This window comes from Coptis chinensis, chromosome 7 (genome assembly GCF_015680905.1).
Source record: "Coptis chinensis isolate HL-2020 chromosome 7, ASM1568090v1, whole genome shotgun sequence".
Taxonomy (NCBI): Eukaryota; Viridiplantae; Streptophyta; class Magnoliopsida; order Ranunculales; family Ranunculaceae; genus Coptis; species Coptis chinensis.
In genome coordinates this window covers 82,507,075-82,514,121 of record NC_141462.1, presented here as the reverse complement: position 1 = coordinate 82,514,121, position 7,047 = coordinate 82,507,075, and the positions used below count along the sequence as shown (strand labels likewise).

The 7,047-nt window shown below is 37.4% G+C and overlaps 2 long non-coding RNA genes across 3 annotated transcripts; both read right to left on the bottom strand.

Annotated features, from left to right (window-relative positions):
* Positions 1-2,464: 2,464 nt before the first annotated feature.
* Positions 2,465-3,826, bottom strand: LOC147489356 (uncharacterized). The gene is made up of 3 exons (XR_015201710.1): positions 3,712-3,826; positions 3,345-3,572; positions 2,465-2,526 (listed from the first exon to the last, which is right to left on the bottom strand). It is a non-coding gene; the product is annotated as an uncharacterized LOC147489356 (long non-coding RNA).
* Positions 3,827-3,831: 5 nt separating this feature from the next.
* Positions 3,832-5,932, bottom strand: LOC147489355 (uncharacterized). Of its 2 annotated transcripts, none has more exons than XR_015201709.1 (3): positions 5,543-5,932; positions 4,155-4,415; positions 3,832-3,851 (listed from the first exon to the last, which is right to left on the bottom strand). It is a non-coding gene; the product is annotated as an uncharacterized LOC147489355 (long non-coding RNA). The 2 variants fall into 2 exon arrangements; XR_015201708.1 differs by having other exon boundaries at positions 3,832-3,885; positions 5,543-5,931.
* Between the last annotated feature and the right edge of the window lie 1,115 nt (positions 5,933-7,047).

Sequence of the window (7,047 nt, the reverse complement as noted above, 5' to 3'; positions counted from 1 at the left end):
TTGAGTACTTGTCAGAGATGAGTAAGTGTGGAATAAATCCTAAACAAATTTTGGATTCCATCAAGAATAGGTATCATGAAAACATATCTAGTATATCCCAAGTCTACACTGCAAGGCAAAAGGTGAGGAAATCGGATGTCAATGGTCTCACACAATTGCAGAGATTGCGTGAGTTGTTAGCAAAAGAACATTATTTTAAGGAGTTGAGACGGGATGAGAATACCGAGATAAGGGGCTTGCTAACATAATACATAGATAAAAATGGTTATCAGTAACCTTTGCCATAATGCTGGCCCAATTGCCAATATCCAAGTTTACCAAGAAATTCAGCAGTCAATGATTTTCTGCATTGTGACCCTACTATACAGTGCAGTAAAACTTTGTTGATCGCATGTAAGGTGTCTTGGGCAGTTGTGAAGTTGGTAGACACCATTATAAAATTCTCGGTCTACAATAACCCCCCTACTAGCATTATTAAATAGCTTAATGGTTTCTGTCGGATCCCAAGTTTCCAGATCAACCTTATTTGCCAATGTAAATGACCATTGTAGCTTTGCGGTCTCAAAATGTTGATGCCCCAATGCAAACAAGCCTTCGTAAAAGTTTGGCTTGATTTTGAGTGCTTCCTCATACTTCTCCCCCGCAAGGGCATACTTCTCCTTAACCCAATCATAAGCCAGCTGAAGCTGTGCAATCATCACCTCCTTTGGCATTGTCATCTAGCGGGATCGCTTCCTAGCCGCACACATGTCCTGGAACTTTGAAGTCACCATGTCAAATAGGCTTTGAGTCTATTAAGCTCGTGACTGTCTCTTCAAAGAACCTCAGAATGGGCCTCCATCCCAAGCTCATTATCATCATGTCAGACACTAAACAAACAGATTTTAAAAACATGGTTCTGAATAGACCCTATAAGGAGCCATACAGGCAAATCACATAACATGGTTGCCGTTTTACCAACTACTGATTACTTAGTAAATTATGGTCCCAAGGTTAGTCAAACTAGCACTTAAGCAATGCTCTGCACTAAAGACCAGCCTATGCTAACATACAAGCCAATCAGATTGCATCCATCCTAATAGCATTTCTAATGAATAGAAGAGGAATGTCTTCTAGGAAATCATCTGATCCTTAAGGTAATGTTTTGCGGGAGGATGATCCAAATGCCACTCACATTATGATCACTCTACTGGGACAGCGGTGAAGCCCTATAGAGGTTATCTCCTCACCAGATGTTCATGGAATCTGTCTCGAATTTCAAGTTTGGTGGTCTTGCATGGCTGTTCCTCAAAGTGGCAAACTCTGATAGCCTCCTCTATGACGATGAGTTCAACAAGTATCTCCAGGACTACCCAGACAACTTCGGTTCGGACGAAGTTCTAAGCAGGAACAACAGAACAGGAATGGGGGCAAGATGTATGTTCAAGACAAGATGTCTTCAAGCTATTGGATGGAGGTGCCCACATTTACTTTTTGTGGGTTGAAGGGGATGATGCCTGGGATTCAAGATACACTGAAAAGGGTGGCTGAGGAGAGAGGTGGAGCTGGGAAAATAAGCTAAAACAACTCAAAAAAAAATTAGCAATGGCATGTTGGGTTTACTAATTTAATCGAATTTGAAGTCATGATTGTGACAATATTTCCATTGGTTATTTGAAGTTTTGGGTCTCAATTGTAAGCTTCCGGGTTTGTTAGCTTTAACCTTCCATCTACATGTGTCCTATTCATATAAATGATAAAAGATAGGCACGATATTTCCCATAAAGACATGATGCCCAACATTACAGAACATGGCCAATAAATAAGCAGCATACAGCCCAAAAGCTTACCTGTGATATGTATTCTTTCAGTCTCTTATTCAAACACTCATCCAGCTCTCTCAGCAAGCTCATAAAAAATGGTGCCAAAGATTTTCTGAGAACGTCTCACATACCAGATAACCTAAATAAGCCATATGACAAAGTTTTACTTCGACTCACATATAACAATCTTACTTTCTCCAATTTGCTATTAGACATAATATGTGGACAAAAAAAATTGGGCAAACTTTGTCTATGTACCTGGAAAGAGACAAATCTCTCTTAGAGGTCTCTTTTAGGAAATAATTGATATATTCTTTATACTGCGGAATTTGTGTGGTAATTTCTGATTCTGAATATATATATATATAAGTAGATTTTGAGTAGTTAATTGTATGTACCAGTGATAGAGCTTCTCTTTGATTTTGGAATTGGAATAAGTCACAATCTCTTTCTTCTCATTTCTTTCTTCTGGAATGAGTCCGTAGAGAATAAGAACCCCATGCAATAAAAGTAGAAGAAGGCCATGGTTATCAAACTACAAAAAATATATAATTAGAAGAAGTAAGGATAAAAAAAGGGGAGGGGGGAGTCAGAAAAGAAATAGAAGAAAATTAGGAGAAATATAAAAAAAAAAAAAAAGTAGTGATGTCGAACTTACCCATTGAAATAGTGTGGGACAAATCAAAGTAGCCAACCTTTGAACAGTACATGCACAGTTCCGTCCCTGTAAAGCCATATGAAAATGCTGGAGTGGTTTTGGAGATCACAAAAAGTCTAGCAAGTTACATATTTTTAGAAAAACACTACAATATATGGCCAATCCCCTTTTTACACTCACGCACCATGATGAGGAGATATCACTAATCAATTTTCTTCGTCCGGGATTATGCCAAGAGGGGTATAGGGCCACATGAAAAATTGAAGAACTAACAGATGACCTAATGAGGTCCTAGCTAGAAGTATTCTGAGGACCAAGTCACAAGGTCTACACAGACAGCAAGGTTCATTAGTAACCTACAGTAATTGGCATATCGAGGATTCAAAATTACCATACACATGTCTTCAATACAAGCTCATACAAAAAGATATCCCCAAAATCTCAAAAGGTAATAATGTGACACTTGACAAGATCGTGAAGCTCTTGGAAAATAGTAGCAACTTAGCTGTCAGGTGAATGCTTTCTGGAGGTGAGTACGGTCAACTTTTCCAAGACAACTGCATTCTTTAGCATGGTTAGCTAAATAAACCCCTGTTCAGAGGAATATCCATTAACTTGCATAGTTTGAGACTATCTAAGTCTATGACCATTTCCTTCAAGTTTGACTCACTTACTATAACAAGAATACCAGAATACCAAGGAATGATTACAAAGGATACTAACTTAATAATTTATTTATCGAAATAGGTTTTCCTCTTTCCAAGTAGAACATCCTCAGTGTAGATGTCTACAGTGTCGAAAGCTTACTAACTAACACAAAGAATAATTATTAGCTGAGAGACATAATTAAGATGTATGATTTGGGCCTGATATGGATGTCTTACCATTTGCCATGGCACACTCATTTGCAATGTCTGATCCTGATTTCTGCATTCCAATGACCTTAATGAATTTTGCTGCAGCAATATCATCCATGGAGGAGTAGCCCATAGTGTGTATCACCGTACCTTACCACCATAGACTTCAGGGCCTTTATTTGGTGGAAATTTCGGAATGGTTGAGATGTCGCTATACTTTCCAAGGCAATGGATCACAAGGTTTACTTGATAAAGCTGTTTCTAATGGAAGCACAATGTCAGAATATGTAAAATTCAGGATATTGATTTCAGATTTAAGAAAGTAGAAATCAACTTTTTAGATTTGTAGGTTTCGAACATCAAGATCATTGTAACCAATGCTCAGCAGGGTTACCTCAGGTGATTGCATGTAGCTGTTGTCGGCTGTAATGTTCCATTTTCCGTTTGGACTGAAGGGATTGGAAAATAGTAGCATCTTAGCTGTCAGATGAATGCTTTCTGGAGGTGAGTCACGGGTCAACTTTTCCAAGACAACTGCATTCTTTAGCATGGTTAACGAAATATACCCCTGCTCAGAGGAATATCAATTAACTTGCATCGTTTGGGACTATCTACGTCTATGACCATTTCCTTCAAGTTTGACTCACTTACTATAGCAAGAATACCAGAATACCAGGGAATGATTACAAAGGATACTAACTTAATAATTTATTCATCGAAATAGGTTTTCCTCTTTCCAAGTAGAACATCCTCAGTGTAGATGTCTATAGTGTGTAAAGCTTACTAACTAACACAAAGAATAATTATTAGCTGAGAGAGGCAACAGAAACCTTTAACGATTTAGAAAATATCACGATCACAGTGTCACTGATTAAACAAGACAAACAACACCTTTAGGGGATGTCCGCTGGAAATTGTCAATGATGCTGCATTTTCCCCAATTTTGTGGTGCAATACATCACCAAATCACAACACAGACAACTGATTATGCAAGTCAGAGCAAACTGATGAGATCACAACTTTTTGAGAATGATACACCAATTTGATTTGTCATAAAACTTATCAAGTACGACTGCATTTTCTATGCCGGAAACTAACCTGCAAAAGACGGGATGTACAAAACACCCATGTTAGAGCTCAGTGTATGATTTTTTTATTTTATCTTTTTCCAGGTAGAAATCAGAGAATGAGTATGATTGCTAGACAAGAAAAAGAATGGAGAGGGGTATAAAGTATAAATCAGTGAATCACAGAAAAAAGTCTGGGGATTTTACTCTATCTCACTTTTGTTTGATAAGCTAGGCTTAAACGAGAAACTCCCAGTTGCACTAATTTGTACAATATTTAGGTATTTTTCAGGACACATTGGATAAGTGTGAGTAGCTCAACAAATTCAACCAACTCTAAGCAGTGTCCTGACATTCTTCCCACGAGAGACATTATGGAATCCTTAGACTTCTCATATGAAAGGGACAGAAGGCACTCCAGGGCCTAAGACTATACATAGGTGGGGTAAGTTGAAAAAAAAAGACCAAATAAGTTTTCGACTATCTGGCTGTTAAACTTTTATTTGTTACTCACTGAAGAAATGTCAAACAAAGCCATGGATAATGGATTTCTCTTCACCGGACAAAACTATACTTTGTTGAACATGCCCACAAGACTGTGTAAGTAGTTAATATATCTAGGTACTTTCATTTCTTCTTATTCTAATTATAATCCATAGAGAAAATGATGCATCACCCAAGATGTATTTAGTTATTTACCTTTCAAGCTCTCACTCCATGAAGACATGGTAATAACAGTTATAAACAACAGCACCCTTTTTTCTAATCTTTTTTGCCAGCCCATTTGCAAGAGCACAAGCAGAGTGGCCAGTGATTTCAGCACGGTGATAAGGTAAAATGTATGGAAAGAAAGAGAAGCAGTTGCAATAAATGAAAAATTAAGTGGATGATGTTGATCCTATTTGAATGTTCTGAGCAATGATTATGGATAATATTTAATGGGATTTCAGAAATGGCAATTTAATTGAACTATTCAACCACGACTAATGAAGCTACAGAGTACAGTAATATGCATATTTCTTCACCACCTTAGTTAAGTAAAATAAACAAAACTAATTGCTAATAATAATAGAATCACATAGACCTAATTGAATTTCGGAACTGACTCACAACTCACACAAACAAAACTTAAGTGCACAATGCAAATTTCTTAATTACCTTAGTTATTTCAACGATATGTGTTTCCAGGTTGCATGAGTTCTCCAAAAGGTACTTTATGCCCTGGATGCTGTATTTGGAGAGCCACGTTTTCACTTTTAAATGCCTAGCGGAAAATGAAGTTGGATGGACTTCAACAACACGTGGCAGAACCTTGCAAAATCAAATGGAAACACATTCAAATAATGAAGTATTGTGAATTTCTGTGTTCAAACCAGCAATTCGAAACAGAGTAAGTCTATTCAAAGCACTCTGGTTTGTGTTGTATTGTCATTCTGGGGATGCAATCTTTGGTAGACGACATGCATTTCGTATTGGGTTGCAACCTAAACAGTTCTATTAGAGCATTTTTAGGAGTGATATCAACCTAACACCAAATATCAAATTTTCAACAATTTGGTGTTTTTTCAATTTCAAGAGAGCTACATGTTGATGAAAACACCAAAAAACACCAAATCGGCCAATATATATTTGGTTTCAGGGTTTGATGCTCTATCAAATCGAGGAAAACACGCGGTTTTCCCAACACCGATGGGCTTGGAACTACATGGCGGTTTTGGCAAAACCGTGTGGGCTTGGGCTTCTACCAAGTGGTGTTGGCAAAACCTTTGCTTTTATGAAAAATTAGAATTGTGGTGCATAAAACTTGAAAAATTATGAGTTTTGCATAGAAGTTAAGAAATTAATAATTATGCAATTGAAGAAATTAAGAATTGTTATTCAAAATCGAAAAAATTAAAGAAATAAAAAATTTATGATTATGATTATGATTATGCAGTCCAAAATCTATGATTATGATATAATCATATAATATCCAAAATGATCCAAAACCTATCATATTACATCAAATTTATTTAGCTCTCTTCTCATACCCTTTACCACTCGATCCCTCTCCTCTCTCTATTTGGATATTCCTAAGTTGCTCCTCTAAGTTCCTAACCTGAGAATCAAGATCTTCTCTGTCTGCACGAAAGTTAACTACCTTATCCTGAAGTTCCTCATATCCCTGATGTTGTTGCGTATACACCTGCTGAATATCCTCGTACGCTTTTCGAGTCTCGTCATACGCACTTTGGGATTGTTGATATGTCTGAGAATATGCCTCCTCCCTTTTTTGGCTATAATGATACGGATCCCTCATCCCATCAAACGATACAAATCGGTTCTCATATCTTTCCGAATCTTAGCCTGAAAATCCAAGAAAATATATTGTGAGTACATATTATATATATAATTAATAAGAAAAATAAAATAACTAAACTCACCGTGGTATACTGATCAATCTGCGGCTCTAACTCATGGCAACGAGCACGAGGCACCTCGGGAATGGAAATGTAAGTAGCCTCCCCATCAGTCCACACACGGCAAACATCCGAGGATTCTTGGCAAACCACGGATTTGGATGATATGCATTTCGAGGTTGTGGATTGTAAAAATGTGTGTGGGCGGATGAGGAATACATAGCTCACGCCTCATCCCTTCCGGGGAGTTCAAGTTGCTAGTTC